We start from the raw sequence: 16,901 nt of genomic DNA on the forward strand, positions 1-16,901 counted from the left end.
ATGTCGTTCTCCAGGCCGAAGATGCAAGAGAACTCGTTGCTGATCGAATAGTGGAAAAATAGAAAAAAAGAACTTCACTGAATACGAATAGTAGCTACTAGACGACAAAATAAAATCCTGTTGCATGATTCACGTGAAAAGTTCATAAAGAAAACCAGATATCATATACAACCAATATCGTGATATAAAGGAGTCCATAAAGAAAACCCGATATCATATATGTCCAATCTCTTAATAAAAGCGAAAATCGAAAGACTTTTCCCTTCAAAGTGACCGAATATATTTCATTGTCAGTTCGGCCATATTGTTTCCAATAAAATAATTTGGTGCCATTTGATAGATAGAAGTAAAACCGGAACAAATATTATTAGCCGTCAAACTGCCTTTCACTTTGCCACATCATTCGACGAGCAAAAAATATAGTTATAGAACATTAGATACCAGAAATTTCAGAAACGTATAATATAAACAAAAAAGAATCATAGCCTAAAACTAACAGAGTAAACAGTGGTGTAGGTAAATTAATAAAACAGTGGTACAGAAAATAAAGTACTAATTTAACTTTGGTCTTTTGGAGCAAATATGTTTTATTTTATTTTATATAGCTAACAGAAGAAATGGGATAACTACAACGTTGGCGTTATGGAGAAGATAAATTTTATTTTATTGTATATAAGCTATGAAAATTTAAATAAATTAAGTTCCTTTGGTGGGTGATGTGGACTACGCAGTCTTTCCTTGTCCATATCTAAAACATAAAGATCACTAGTGAGGACAGCTCTTGTTTATATCTGAAACATAAGGATGTCTAGTGAGGAAATCTTGTCCAAATATGAAACATAAAGATGACTAGTGAAGACATCTCTTGTCCATATCTAAAACATAAGGATCACTAGTGAGGAACAGCTATTGTTTATATCTAAAACATAAGGATCACTAGTAAAGGCAGCTCTTATCTATATCTAAAACATTCAAGTAAGAATTCTATTTATTCATGAATATTTTACTTTCTAAACCTTATTGACATTGAATGTCATTTCTCGAACAAAATTATGATGAAAAAATAAGATGTAACCATGTAAGTTGGCATCAGCTAGATGTAATTTGAAACCAACTAATTTATAAAACTCAACATTAAACCTATTATTTTTATAACATCAATAAATTTATTTAGATAGGTGTGTAAAAATATATCCAGAGATATTAACGAACAGCAAACACCTAATCCTTGTTTTTGGAGAGTGAGATTGGCTTCTCGACAAGAAGAGAACGGATTGGTAATATTCAGAATAGAAGTTGAGCAAATTTCAACTCATTGTTCTGTCCGACAAGTGTTGACGGAAGGCGATGTTGACAAGTATTTCAGTATTTAGTTTGTGACACCTACGTTCAGATAACTCTTTGGGATAATATTCTAAAAACAACAAAAGTAATTGTTCTTTAAACGGTGCCTTTATGACTTAATGAACTAAGCAATATATCCCTTTGTGACTTAATGAACTAAGTAATATATCCTTGGCTGTCTTAGTAAACTGATTAATATAACCCTGGATGACTTAATGAACTAGGTAACATAACTCTTAATGGTTTTATGAACAAAGTAATATACCCCTGGGTGACTTGGTTTACTAGGTTTATTAAGTCACAAATAGGCATATCACTTAGTCTGTTAAGAAATAGATAGGCACATTATTCAGTTCATAAAGTCACCAAGGGGTATATTACTTGGTTCATTACGTCACCCAGCGCTATATTACTTGGTATATTGGTTCATTTCTCACTTGATAAACTATACGTAAGGCTAAATTTTACTAAATATTTGTCAAATTATTGTTCGTATAAAGATGTTAAAGATAAACTGAGGTGTGTTTGAATGAGGCTTAACTGATTTTAAGGTTTAAGTTGTGTTCAATAAGAAGTCCACCTTTCCATAAAGTCATAAGGTGAATTGGTGCGGAAATAAAGAATTTCGATTGGATACTGGATGTATCTCTTCATTAAAGATGTTTACACTCTGAATGCACTGTGCACTAGAATTCAACAGAACTATTGATTAAGGTGTTAAAACTTTCTTTATCAATGACGTCATGGGTTTTATTTCTCTGGTGATAGATAATGTTAAAACTCTGCCATTTCCGTCTGAGATAAACAATATATTTAACATGAAGTACATCTTACATACTATAGAGCTATAGCCATTACAAGTATGCTTAACTTCATCCTATGTAATCAGGATAATGTGAGAATAAATCTATAGGAAAAGACTCACGATCAATAGAAACTAAAATTAGTGAGAAAAAAAAATTGAGATTACTTGGAAATTAGAGAAAGTGATGAACCCGTGTAAGTCTAATAGAGATCATTTGTGGCATAGAGATGTCATTCTTATATACTATGCTTTTAAAGTTTGTACCGTTAGTTTCGGTTTCCGTTTTAGAGAACACTCCTAAAGAAGGTGTGAAGCGAAACGTTGAATGTCAATGTAATTTGAAACAACATTTCGGTGTTATAAGATTTTTATATCTAGTGTTAATATATCTTCTATACACCAATTTGCACTATAGAAAATAAATATTGAGTTACTTTCTACGGAATCGTAAAAAATGCAAAGAAACAAGGTTATAAATTCTGCAAAATGTAAAACTGAAATTTGTATATACCCCGTATGGACTTAATGAACCCCCTTATTAATTTTGGTAAAAATCCATGCACACCGTGCGAAGTTGTTCTATGGACACAGTACTATTATATATATATAGATATGTGGTTAGATAGATACACAACAGACAATGCTACAACATTTCTGTAGACGTGTGGTTAGATGGATATACAACAGACAGTGCTACTACGTTTGTGTAGACATGTGATTAGATGGACACACAACGGACAGTACTATTACGTTTATATAGATATGTGGTTAGACGGACATGGAAGAGACAGTACTATTATGTTTATATAGATATGTAGTTAGATGGACATACAAAAGACAGTACTATTATGTTTATATAGATATGTAGTTAGATGGACATACAAAAGACAGTACTATTATGTTTATATAGATATTTGGAAATTTTTACTGAATTAATCCTTTCAAGGGCATATCTCAGAAATAATTTTATAAGTTTATCGTGTTCAATATTTTTTCGTTAGTGAGACAGGTTTTGAAATGGTCCATTTATATGCTTGCTAATGTTTGATGCCTGCGTAACATAATGTGTAAGCACGTTCTGGTGTCAAGAACCGAAATTTTCTGTTTTCGTCAAATACTTCTCTTGTTTTGTTCGATATTCACCGGAAACATTTCAACGTTTTGCAAGTAGCTAACCAACATTCCAAAGCTAACCACGTGACTAGTTGCTAGCTCTTCTGATAATAAACTGATTGGAGAAATCTCTCTTACTCTTATGAGTTGAGTAACTGGGGTTTGCTCGGCCTTTGGAAGCTGGGCTTTCCTGTTCTTAAATCTTCGTAACATATATAATGGTAGGAAGTGTTGTTGTTTCCTTGTAAGGAATATTACAAGAACACTCATTTTGAAGACGTACAATGGCGTTGATGTTCCTGATTACATTTCCCAAGTCGTGGAGTCTCCGATGTTCCAAGTTAAATAGAACTTTCGTATATCTGGTGAAACAGTTAGTGGGCAATCAACCGCATAGTCTGACGTTTTACTGTCAATAAGAACGATCTGTTGAAAACTACCAGACGTATCAAGAGTGAGTAAAAAACGACAAAAACAAATTCTTACGACCCAATTGTGTTTTGGCTAAATTCTTTGCTTTAGTGTTAATCCTGTAACCTAATTCAGCAAGATGAAAGTACAACCAGCGTCGTCACTTCAACAACAACAAGGAATTTATACATCTAGACATTGTTTGTCCCCATTTACAGTTCAGTGTTGGTAGTAACGAGATTGGCAGACATTACTTCATCTGTATTGTTTTTATATAATATGTTGTTTTGATTTTTGCTCGTTACGATAAACTATTGATAAATTAAAACTGTTTTTTTTTGTCAAAGTTCTCTGTGAAATTGTCAGCGTAATAATCATGGCACATCTTCAGGCATATCTGTAAAGACTGGCGTTTTGTTGCACGTGACTTAAAGGTTTTATATGAAATATAAATAGCTTTTAGTATATTAGGCTAGAAGCCTTATCCAAACACGTGCAGATACTCTATTAATAACGATAAAATCTATATTATCCATTGATTTATTCTTTTGTCATATGAAAGCGCTGAAAACGGATAAACGTTTAACGAAATGTGTTTATTGCATTGGTCAACAAAAACTTTTGCTATTAGAGTAAACTCAGCTAGTTGAGGGTAATTTACTATTTTTTTGTTTCCTCGAAAATGAAGTTATAATTGTTCCATCGCCTCTAAGTTTTGAGCTATTGTAATATCTAAATATTTTATCACCAGTATGTGAATTACCATGAAATCAGTTCAGTACACTAGATTTATGCTGTGAAATTACGTTTGCTTGAACAGTTCAAACATAGAATATATTGTACTGGTGTAAAATTCTAAATATATTGTTCATATCCGTTATTTGTTCTCAATATAACTTAAGCGACTTGCACCACTTTTACAATATTCTTACCCTAACCCGCTACACCAGGTAATCACGAAACCCTCATGTATTCACTTTGTTAAAACATTAGAGATGTTTCTCGGCTGAGAATAAAAGTGGCGGAGTCAAATGCCTGTTTCTCTCAGTTGGCTCTCACTCACTCAGTTGGTCACTTCGTCTTGCTCCCTGAGCAACCAAAACAAAGTCTGATCTTCTTCTTTGCGTCATACTCACAATATAACCAAATTCTACGAAACTTATGGGTTTTTTTTAATATTTTAAACTATATTTCTCAAAACATAAGTTATTATATATATTTACAAAAACTTTGAAACGATGGCTGTCTCCAGTTCAGGTAAAGTCTGAAAGAACAAAAAATGGCTCATATAGTTTTTGCTATGTTTGTAAAAAAAATACAGTTTCACACACACAAGGTAAAGGTAACTTACTACCACTTCTTTAGGTGTAACATTACAGTTTCACAAACTAAAAGGTAGTTTACTACCACTGTTTAGATATAAAATTTGTGACTAAGAACAGCATTAGGTTCCACATGTGTTGTACAGTTTGTACATCTGGATTGACACAGTAGCTGAATAAGAAAATATTAAGTATACCATTTGCAGTTTACATGATATGGCATGATATATTCTTGACCAATGTTTCTAGATATTCAACAAAAACTAAGCAATACATCCAGATACTGCATCTGCAATGAAAACAGTACCTCATGGGGAGGGTCTTCCAGTGACACATCTACCAGACCAGTACCTCATGGGGAGGGTCTTCCAGTGACACATCTACTAGACCAGTACCTCATGGGGAAGGTCTTCCAGTGACACATCTACTAGACCAGTACCTCATGGGGAGGGTCTTCCAGTGACACATCTACCAGATAATCTTATTCCTGTGGCGATTCAACATAAACTCCCTCATCTGATAATTGATCCCACAAGAAGAACTGAATGATGTGATTCATGACTTGTCTCTATCAAAGTAACATGAGGAACCTCTTGGTTCTCGTTTACAGCAATATAATTCATTAGCTACAGGAACAAAAGTGTCAATTCATCGAAGTCGCCATCAAAACCCTGCTTCTCACTACAGCATGCAAGACACTTTGTGTTTGTGTACAAATGTTTATGAATGGAAGAATTAGGTACTAAACATCATCCTTAAGAACGGAGACTTTTTAACAACTAATCTAAAGTTATTCTAAACGCTGCACTTGTGTACAATGAAGTCACTGAACCACCGATTCCTGTTGCTCATGCTGTGAACGTGAAATAAACTTACTAGAGTATGTCGCTTATATATTCTTAAATACAAGTTTCAATAAATAAATTATGAAAGAAGTTATTTTCACGATATATAATAATATTTTTAATAAAGATATCATAATTAGATGAGATCAGTGATTATAAAGACTATATCTAGAATCAACATCGTAAAATTAATTAGAGACAATTTTTTAGACTCTCAGAGAAGAGATTTTGTTGCCCAGAGTTATACGGATAAGAATGCAGTAGGTTAACCCTAGAAGTACAAACGAGGTTCATATGAACCCATCGACATTTAAAACATTTTTTGTATTTCATGTACACATAAAGTTGTTTATAGTTTCGTTACATTATTATTTACAAGGTCCCTAACTATATATGAATCACATAGATAATTTGAAAACAGTAAATGAACAGGTAAGGTTGTCAGTTCAGTTGAGAACAATTTATGTGATTCAAGATAAAATCTACTTTTATGGGTTATTAACTTAAAAGTGAATGTACCTTTGTAAGTTACCACTGTTGGTGAAAATATACATTTATGGGTAACAGTGCGCATTTATGGGTGATTGTTGCAAGTGGAAATATACGTTTATGGACTATTACTGCATATAAAAACGGATGTCATTTGCATACGTTAATCACTGCTAGAGATAACTTTTCTTCTAGGTGCAAAATTGTAAATCTGAAAATTGGTATGGTTTGAACTCTTTTTCCTCAGCTGGTGAAGGTGGTTATAATCAATCATACTTGTAATAAGATCGTATTATAATAACTCGATGCATTCTTCTGAGTTATCATAACTCGGTGTGTTATGTTGAATTATAATAGCTTGGAGTATTCTGTTGAACTGTAATAACTTGGTGTGTTCTGTTGAGTTATAATAACTTGTTGTGTTCTTCAGCTGTACATATTTTTGCTGATGTACATATCTGTTTCTGATTATTATTTATGTATTTTGTTGAGTATACTTACCTAATACACTCGTTGTTTCTGCTAGTAAGTATTATTCAAGTGTTTATTTGCTGATGTATGTCTTCCTAGTGTGCTTGGTTAATTCATATATACGTATTCTGTTGTTTTACGAAATCCCACTGTATTATGTTTTATACATAACTCACCATTTTCTGTTGCTTGTGTGATCCAGTAAAATAAACTGTTGATTTGACACTGTTCTATGAAACATTAAACCTAACATTGTGGGGATAAGACAAATATATGTAACATTGAAACTAAATATGCCCATTCGACATATTTCTTTGAAACAGTACACCTGACACGAGGGGAACTAAACAACTACACTTATACATTTGGTTGTGTAGCGAATAATATTGAGATCACATCATTTGGTGAAATCTAGATTTACAGAAATTTTATATTCATTAGAACCTTCCTGTAAAGTATTTGTGTTGATCTTATCTATGAACGTTCTACTCTACAACAATGTTTATCTGAGTTGTGAACATTCTACTTTACAATAATACTTATCTGATAAGTGAACATTCTACTTTACAACAGCATTTATCTTTGTAAACATTGTACATTGTAACAAAGATGGAAACTACCTAAAGTAAACAAAGATATTCTGACTATATCCTGCAGTTATTTTTATCATAAAATGGAGCACCAGTAGATAAAAATAGTGGTCTTCACGGTTTAGTTGACCTTAGAAACCACTTAAGTAAATTTTGCACTTCAGATGACCTGTAATAAATTAAAGAATAATTGGATTTTGAAATAGGGAATATCACATCTCAGAGTCTTCATTATCAGAGGTAAAATAACAACAACAAAAAACCAAAAACGTTGAATAATGCGCGGGCCTACGATGACGATATCTGTTTTACATAATTATAAAGTCTAACGAGATGCTCACTCTATTAATTATGCAGGAGATTACACGATAAAGTAATTTCCTGCTCTTCGGTCTGCTGAACATAATTATCGAAAATTCCAGCTTAAAACATATAAATAATACGGAATCAGTATTCACAAACTTTTCTCCAGTGTGTAGATAATATTAGCGAACAGTTTTTCCTTTTTTTTCAGTCAAAAGATGGTCAGTCAACAACAGTTTGTTTATGTTCCACTTAACGTAACGTTTAGATTAGGGAGTTTTGTATTTTATTAAATTGTACACAGTTGGAATAACGGTGAAAAATGTACCATTTTGGTCTCTGGCTATATTGTAAACACTTGAAATGACGGTTGGTATTTATCATGTTAATTTCTCGGTGTATTGTAAACACTTGAAATAATGGTTGGTATTAATTAATTTAATTTATGTCTGTATTATAAATAGTTGGAATAACGTTTGGTATTTACCATTTTATAAGCCGCAATTGCTTCCTTTTTTAAAATGGATGGAATGTAGACTAATGCGGGTTTATCTACTCGAGTGAATCTTTATAGTTCGGTTCTTTTAGTTTATCTATCAGGATGAATTTTCATAGATTAGTTCTCACAGTTTATTTATCAGGATGAAGTTTTATAGCTTGGTTCTCATGGTTTGTCTTTCAGAGTGAAACTTAAGATAACTTGTTTTTGTTGTTTTAGCTATTAAGATGTAGCTTTATATCTTGGTTCTTTTTGTTTGTTTATCAGGATGAAGTTTTACAGTTTGGTTCTTTTAGTTTATTTGTTAAGATATACTAAGTACCGTGGTTTATCTTTTAGGATGAAACTAAATTGATTGTTTCTTTCGGCATTGTTTTACGACTATGAGACAGGTAAGGTAGTCTTGGTGACTGAGTTTAGATTTACAAGTTTTAAGAATAATTGTTTAAAAATGCTTTGATGATATAAGGGCGCAACTGTCAATCATAGAAAGGTCAAGTCGTATAATAATGTAATAACGTTCTAAGAATAAAAGCGAATAGATTGTCGACACAAATAGTGGGCTGTAGACCAATTGGAACAAAGCATGGATGAAGACTTAATGATAGAGTAGAGTGGGGAATTAGAAATATTGAGGGTAGAGGTTGAGGAACAAGAGCAAATAAAGCAGTGGAGAGTATTCATATCCACCATATGGATTACTGGGAAACTGGAACGGGCTGATAACGATGACTTATCGTTTTGTAATCATTGGTTGTATTGTAAACAACTGGTGATGTGGCCCTATGATGGAATAGCTAAGATAAAGAGGTAATAACTAATTATTCTCATAATACTTAATATTATATCTCATTTGTAATCTCTGAAACGTGTCGGAACATTCATAAAAATTAATTAATAATGGTGATAATAAATTTAGTTGTATGATGGTTAAGATAAAGGTTTTAGTCATAAATAAAAAGAGATAATTAAGGTAGTTGTATTATGTGACAGACAAAACATAGTGTAGTACCACAAAAGTGGACCTGTATGGGAACAAAAACAGGAATTGGAGGATAATAACTATCGTTGAATATTAGAAAAGTGGTCTTGTGAAGGAACAATACCAATAACTAACTGAGAATGACTGTAACTGAATATTGGAAAAGTGGTCTTGTGAAGGAACAATACCAATAACTAACTGAGAATGACTGTAACTGAATATTGGAAAAGTGGTCTTGTGAAGGAACAATACCAATAACTAACTGAGAATGACTGTAACTGAATATTGGAAAAGTGGTCTTGTGTGGGAACGGTACCAATAATTGATTGAGAATGACTAGTGTGGTACAATGGGAGTGGTCTCATGGGTTTAAAATACTAAAAATCGATTGAGGGTGACTATAGTGGAGTCCAAGACATTATTAGCCTGGGGTAAATAATTAAATCAGGCATTTCTGATATAAAGGAACCCATCCATTTTAAGCATCCGCAATGAAATCAAAGTCTGAAATATAAACTATTTGAGAAAAACCCAACAAGATATATTAAATTGACTTCACAGCAATAGGACAACTGAAATTCTGCAACATTCACTATTTTAGTGCTCTGTAAGAAAAAAAGTGTGATAGCATTTATTTAATATGGAATATCTTGAATTTAGTAAACTTTATATTAAAAAATTTAATTAAAAATTTAGGATAACTTGATCTTGTTCCAAATCTGACAATATTTTCCTAATAACAAATATAAATATTATAACAAAAAGTGTGTTTTATGGAATTTGAAATAAAAGTTAATGATAATTGGTTGTAATGTTTTAAATTAAATCCATGTTTCGTATTTTTCTACTACAAAAAATTATTTTAAGTCTCCTTCGAAGCATTACGAGAGAAAAAAAAATAAATGTACAGAGAATAAAACAAAGACCATGCAATAGAACAAAGAGGGTCTGCTAGGCCTACACTTCTTTATGATCTGGTAAAGCAATTAAGTCACAGTGTCTGAAGAAGCGGATTCGAACTGAATGTAAGAGATATTTTGTTTTCCGGCAGTATTGAACTACATCTTTGGTATCAGTCGAGAATTCTAGATAAAACTATATTAGGTCAACAATTGTAACCAGACCTCTAGACAATTGTCATTCTCATGAGAACACGTGTTGTCCAGAGTCCAAAAAAATGTTTTTAATACAATCTGTAATTCATATTACAAGTGGGAACAGCAGAATAAAATAAATAAAGCGAACTATCCTCAAGTATCGCCAATAACACAATGAAACTAACAACTGAGTTGTTTCTGTGAGGGAAAATATTTTTCTGCTTTCGAAGGACTTCATATTGTTGCCTGTTATGAAAATAACAACCAAAGCCTAACAAAAAAAATGTTTTCATGAAATCGAACATTCTGGAACTATATCATGTAATATTAAAATATGAAACAGATCGAACACACTAGAACCATATCATGTAACATTAAAATGTGACACAGATCGAACACTCTAGAACCATATCATGTAACATTAAAATACGAAACAGATCGAACACTCTAGAACCATATCATGTAACATTAAAATATGAAACAGATCGAACACTCTACAACCATATCATGTAACATTAAAATATGAAACAGATCGAACACTCTAGAACCATATCATGTAACATTAAAGTATGAAACAGATTGAACACTAGAACCATATCATGTAACATTAAAATATGAAACAGATGGAATACTAAAACCATATCATGTAACATTAAAATATGAAACAGATCGAACACTCTGAAACCATATAATTTAACATTAAAATATAAAACAAATTAAATACTCTCGAATAATATCATGTAACATTAAAATTAAAAAAAAGATCGAACAGACTAGAACCATATAATCTAATATTAAAATATAAAGAAATCGAACACCCTACAAGAATATCATTTATCATTAGAATATAAAACAGATCGAAAACTATAGAACTATATCATTTAATATTAAACAGGAAGGGTGACTACTCTCCAAAGTAACGAAAAATAATTGAAATAAAAATAACAAAATAAGCTACTACCATTTGTGGGTAAGTAAGTTGAAGATTTAACTTTTGAAGTTAGCATTCTAGCTATTAATATGGTAGGAAGGCACTAATTGATTGCACAGAAGACGAATTATATTAGCATGAAGTGTCCTATCCAAACTAGTATAGTTCCCAATCACCACCTCTTTATTAAATCTACAGCGACTGTCATATTTTAAACAAGCCTTTATATGCGACAAGGTGTACATTCACATAAAGTAGTGCCAAGTGTTAAATGACCTTATTTATAGGAAAAACAGCAGATAGCCCTATGTGGCTTTACTATAAGAAAACACACTCATAACAAAAAAATAGGTATCAGAAAATTTAAGTAAACTTTCTCTAATTGTTATTTTTTATATTTATTTAATACATTGCTATATTTGTTAAATAATACTTTAATAATTGTATTTAACGTTTCTTTATTAAATCCATTAACTATTAACTTTTGTATCAATATTTCAACATTAGAAATAAAATATTGTAATTTATTACAAATTTTACAATATCTGAATAATTGCGAAGTTATAAAGCTTATATATATATATGTACATATATGTATGTTTGTATGTGTGTTTGGAATGATTACATATATATATGTATAGTATAACCATGAAGGTTTCAAGCCACAAATCAAAACACATTAACATGAGATAAAATACGCTTTATATTTTTTTAAAAAAGGATCCTAGGGTACACGCTACAACGTGGGGTTATAAAATGTATCCTAGGTTTTGAAGGTGACTGCTGAAGTAGGACCCATATTGTAATGATTTTGTTTATTCATTTAGCTTCATTTAGATATAATTATTTAATTTCACTGAAATTTATTCAATGTAAGTGAATGGTCGCTGACCATGTCGCACTTTCTAATGCATTGTTCAAACTTTATGAAGTTAAGTTTAATAGCCTAAACTAGACATTAAATTTAAACTATAATTTAACCTAGTAATCTAATTATAGTAGTTATATTGCCATTTTTGTAATAAAATGTAATAGCAAAAGATATCTCTCGTGTCCTATTCTAATTACTTTTCATCCTATTACTTACACTAATTCATTTTGTAAAATAAAAAAGATATAATTTATTTATGAAATGCACTAAATATAATATGGAATATGTGGGTCAAATTTCAAATCCATTATATATATGTATAAATTTACACAAATCTCAAGTTAAAAACAATTTAATGAATTCTATAGAATCGAAACATTTCAGGATTTATCCTTTTATCTCGGTTAAGATAACTATATTAGAAATAGTTAACGAAGACACCAATATACTTCAAAGAGAAAACTTTTACATTTTAAAAGTAAAAACATTATACACTTGTGGATTAAACCAAGATTTCAATAGTTCTACTGCTCTGAACTTGAGCAATGATTTTATATAATTAATTTTTTTCTTTATAGATAACTTCATTCATAAAAATTAAAAATATAGGTAAAGGAAATAATAAAGTAAAATGTGTTAATTTTTAATATATATATTTTTTAATATTTACGAACTTAATCTTCCCAAACTAAAAGGATTAATTAATGTAATAAATAAATATAACTTTCGAAATGATCATGCAAAACACTTACTTGTAGACATTATGAAATATGAAATAAAAGTTAATAATGTTAAAAGATTTGAAAAAGAGAAAGGAAAAGTAAAACCTTCATATTTGATGATTCATTTCAGACATAAAATATTTAATGATTTAGAGATTTTTAAAATTATTCATCAGTCTATAAACAATAATATTTTCTTTATAAAAACTTAAAACTTACTGTCAGTTATTAATATGAAGTTTCAATTGGTTCAGTAATATATAATTATAAAAGTTTTTTAGCTAATTTAAATGTAGATGATGTTAGAAATTTGCCTTGTGAATGTAAAAATAGTTTATTTGTAGATACTCTTCATAAACATATTATTACTGCTAATTTAGATATTATAAAAGATAAAATATTACGTGAAATAATAAAAAGAGCTAAATACAGAATAGCAACAAAATACAATAAAATAATATTCTAAAATATCTTGAAAAATATTGATGAATATATTTTAAAACTTAATTATATTACAGCTTATCCACCTAGATGGTTTTTAGAATGGAAATTATATGTACTTCAAAAAACAAAAATAAAATTAACTTATACCAAAAATATCACACAGCTAAAACATAAGATTAAAGAACTGCAAGAAAAATATGTTATAGTTCCTATTGATAAAGCTAACTGTAATATTGGTATAACTTGGAAAAATTCTACGCATTAATTATGATTAAAGAAATTAATAATACACAAACTTTTAAACTTGTTAACCAATCCAAAGATACAGTAATCAATAATTTCATAAAAGCTCATCATAAACTTTCTTCTAAACATAATTCTTATGTAGATTTTCCATTTCTTTATACTATTTCAAAATTATACAAACCTCCAATTAAATTTAGATTTATTTCCAATTCAGTAAAATAATCATCAAACAATCTGCTGTATTATTAAATAAATAACTTAATCTTTTACTTGATAATATAGAAAATGTAAGTATTTTAGAATGTTTAAAAAGTGTGAGCAGGTAAACAGTATTCAAACATTTGATTTTTACAATATAAAATACCATAATACCATTAAAAGATTTAATCTCTGTTTTAAATTCATTAGCAGATCAATTCAGTTATCCTTTTATAAAACTGGAAAAAAGAAAATATATTTCTAAAAACATAAGAGATATATTAAGTTTCTGTATTTATAATAATTTTATATTATTCTACAAACAGGTTTTTAAACAAGTGATAGGAGTTCCAATGGGAACTAACTATTGAACTTGTGTAGCAAATTTATATTTATATTACTATGAAAATATATTTATTGAAAACTATGCAAAGCCAGATATTTATACTTGAACTTACAGATATATTGATTATGTAATCAGTATAAGTAATTCTGAAATATATAATGTTATTGACACCATTTATCCAAAAGAATTAGAAATTGAAAATACTTCAATTTCTAACACAGATGCGCATTATTTAGATTTATAAGTTAAATTAATTGATAAAAAATATATAAATAACTTTGATAAAAGAAAATATTTTGATTTTGCAATTTATGATTTACCCTACATATATAGTAACGTGACAAACCCGTGTATTGTAAACATTATAATTTTACATTTGTTCAGATATTGTAAAATTTGTAATAAGTTACAATATTTTATTAATAATGTTGATATACGAAAATTAATAGTTTGTGATTTAATAAAAAATTTTAGATAAAATTATTAAATTATTCTGTAATAAATACAAAGAAAATAAAGTAAGAAAAACTTTGCTGAGATTATTTTAGTTAAAAATAAGATCATTTAAGAACTTGGCACTGCTTTATGTGGATGTACATCTTGAGCCACATATAAAAGTACGACAATCAGTAAATTATCACTTTGCTGCTGACGTGTTACTTGGTGCCTCTATACGGGGTTGTCCGTGTGTTTCATTGTCGTGGCCTCCAGTTACCAAGGTAGAGAATGGGAATGAAGTATGTTTTCCATGCAGACGATGTGAAACCGTTCCTCGCAAATTCAACGTCTCTGGGTTCGGCGTTACCATTGTCCATCGTTACTCTCAGACAAGTGCTGCCCGGCTCAATTACGCCAATTCTCGGGATCAGAGGCTGGATGAATGGGTCTTGTCTGCTTACACTCAGTTTGGACTGGATTGGACCTCTTCCTCAGTCACTTGCTTTGGGGTTCGTTTTCTTGCGATTCCTGAGGCTGCCTAGGGGGAGGTGGTGCAGCGTGTCGGTTCGGCAGTTCATGATTATCCTTACTTCCATTTTAATTTGTTGGGTAAAGTGGAAGTGGTAAGGAGGAGGGATACTCCACTTGATCTGGTACCTTGAGGATATTCTTCCTCTGGATGACTACATTGCACGGACTGTCGAACACCATGTCTTCACCTTCCTGTGAGGTGGCAAGTCTGACACTGTGTCTCGGCTTTCCTTGATCTTACTGTCTCGCAGAAGAGGTCTGGGCATCCAATGTGTTCGTACCCAGTGTATTTCTCTTTTTCTGTTTACTACCTTTCGCTGTTTGTCTCGTGATGGTCATAACTTTTGCCACCTTACCAGACTGTTGGTTGGCACGGGACTCAGGCTTTTTGATGTTTTGCCGAGCCTGATAACACTGGTGTGTTTTGATCCTATCTTCTGGTAGGTGGACGCTGCTGCGGCGAATCGGCATTATCGTGTCGCGTCCAATGATGTTCCGACAGACTCTCTTTCTCTCTACCACTTGCTGACCCCAGGAAGTACCCTCAGGATAGAGCCATACCACCCTGCTCTTCCGTGGGACGTTAATTAAGGCTTTGTTCTGCTGTGCCATGTTCATAGCTACCTCCACGCTTTCAACAGTGTAGTGTACAAGATCCTTATGGTGAGAGAACGTGCTTTCTTGTGGAATAACTGTAGGATTGAGGCATGTCCTTTGTGTCCCCCTCAGTGTGGATTCCTGTACGTGGTGAGGGGACCTTCCAGGGCAGGTTCTGTTCTTTCAGTTTATCTCTTCTGGGAACTAAACATCTACCCGCGTGTTTGCCGTACGTGACCCGTGTAGGAGAGGAGGGGATCCTGGTGGTTGAGGGGTCCAACCCTAACACACCACTTTGGCTTTGAATTTCTGTAGACGGGCGGCCTTGAGGTTGCCTCCTTGGGTCAACTGGCTGGTCCACTTGGGCAAGGGTCAACCAAGTACAGGTGTTGGATGTTCTCAACAGATGTTGTGGACATTGTATCTGATGCTGATGTTTGGCCATAGTGTTCACAAAACCTTGGCGATGCTGCAGTGTCCTTGTTTGGTATTATAGTGCGCCTCCTCGTAAGGTTTTATGGTGGATGGGTCAGTGGGCACCGAAATATTCCATTTTATTATGGATCCTCCAAATAAAAACTTAAATAAAATAGTGAAAAACAGTATATAGGTAAACGACCACGTTTTGAAGATTTTGAGCAGCAATTTTCAACATCTGTATCACCTGTTTTACCTCATTTTCTTATATTGCATTATCTTTCAGACAAACTTTTAGGGCAAAGGTCTCCCTTTTTAATTGAAAAGGGTCTAGAGGGACTTACTGGTTCTCCAAAGTCAGTAAAGAAGCTTTGATCTGGTTACATATAGGTGGAAGCATCCACATCTCAACACAGTGAACTCCTCTTGCATTCAAAAGCGATTAGGGATATACCTATTAAGGTTACATCTCATGACTATGAATTCGTCACGAATAGTTAAAGATTCTTGCTGGTTTCTCCATCAAAGGGATTTTTGCAGTGGGATGTATCTCCACTTGTAATGATGGAATTACGATGCCGATGTTCTCATTCTGACATTTACATCATCACGTCCACGTGCCACTATCAAGGTAGGTTATCTTAACTACAGTGTACCGCCAAACCCTCTCAGATGTTTCTAGTGTCAGTGGTTCAGTTAATCGAAGACGTCATGTCGTGATTCCTTGACGTGTGTTCGTTACAGTGGCAAGGACCATGATGCCTATGAGTGTAAATCAGATCCTCATAGCGTCAATTGAAATGGCTCTCACCCGTCCTACTTTAGTTCTTGCCCTAAATTGTTTGAAGAAAAAGATGTGCAGCGTTTGAAAACGATTCATAACATTACT

Source organism: Tachypleus tridentatus, chromosome 9, assembly GCF_004210375.1.
Source record: "Tachypleus tridentatus isolate NWPU-2018 chromosome 9, ASM421037v1, whole genome shotgun sequence".
Taxonomy (NCBI): Eukaryota; Metazoa; Arthropoda; class Merostomata; order Xiphosura; family Limulidae; genus Tachypleus; species Tachypleus tridentatus.